This window comes from Triticum aestivum, chromosome 5D (genome assembly GCF_018294505.1).
Source record: "Triticum aestivum cultivar Chinese Spring chromosome 5D, IWGSC CS RefSeq v2.1, whole genome shotgun sequence".
Taxonomy (NCBI): domain Eukaryota; kingdom Viridiplantae; phylum Streptophyta; class Magnoliopsida; order Poales; family Poaceae; genus Triticum; species Triticum aestivum.
In genome coordinates this window covers 557140607-557141855 of record NC_057808.1, presented here as the reverse complement: position 1 = coordinate 557141855, position 1249 = coordinate 557140607, and positions in this window count along the sequence as shown.

Genomic DNA, 1249 nt, shown 5'->3' with positions numbered 1-1249 from the left:
CTATGGCTGAAGCATAGGGAACATCTTTCATTTTCCCTCTATCTTCTGGAGTGGTCGGGCATTGAGTCTGACTCAACTTCACACCTTGTAACACAGGCAAGAACCCTTTCTTTGCTTGATCCATTTTGAACTTCTTCAAAACTTTATCAAGGTATGTACTTTGTGAAAGTCCAATTAGGCGTCTTGATCTATCTCTATAGATCTTAATTCCCAATATATAAGCAGCTTCACCGAGGTCTTTCATTGAAAAACTCTTGTTCAAGTATCCTTTTATGCTATCCAGAAATTCTATATCATTTCCAATCAATAATATGTCATCCACATATAATATTAGAAATGCTACAGAGCTCCGACTCACTTTCTTGTAAATACAGGCTTCTCCAAAAGTCTGTATAAAACCATATGCTTTGATCACACTATCAAAATGTTTATTCCAACTCCGAGAGGCTTGCACCAGCCCATAAATGGATCGCTGGAGCTTCAACACTTCGTTAGCATCCTTTGGATCAATAAAACCTTCGGGTTGCATCATATACAACTCTTCTTCCAGAAATCCATTCAGGAATGCAGTCTTTACATCCATTTGCCAAATTTCATAATCATAAAATGCAGCAATTGCTAACATGATTCGGACAGACTTAAGCATCGCTACGTGTCAGTGTACAAAAGAAAGGGCTCTCCTTTTAACCCCTTTACTTGTGCACGGGCAGTCGAAGCCACGCGCCTCGGCCGCACTTGGCAAGGCAGGGGAGGTGAACCGAGGTGAATCCAAGGCACAAGACAAGCGAGACAACGCCAAGGCCAAGATCACAAAGAGCAGAGCGATGAAGCGGACTCCCGCGGCAAGACCCTTGCCGGGGCGGCACGTCCAACACCAACAGCGCGAGCCACCCTTGACCCACGGTTTCCAACACCATCAACTACGCTGGGCCAGGGCTCGGGAGGCACCTCCATGGCGGTATGTAGATCTTTGTGAAGACAAGAACAACACTCTTACTCAGAAGAGTGGAAGACGACGAGCCTCGGCAAGATCCTTGCCGAGGAAGCCCACAAGACCCCCGGCAAGATCCTTGCCGGGGACGACCGCAACTCCACGGCAAGACCCTTGCCGAGGCCAGCCGCGAGGCCGCAGCCAGGCCCGCACCCGCCAGCCTTTTGCCACCAATCCCATGCAGCTGCCAGCCCACCAGCCGGGCAGGCACCTGCGTGTCAACGCAAGGCTCCTCCGCCAACTCAGCACATGCCTACG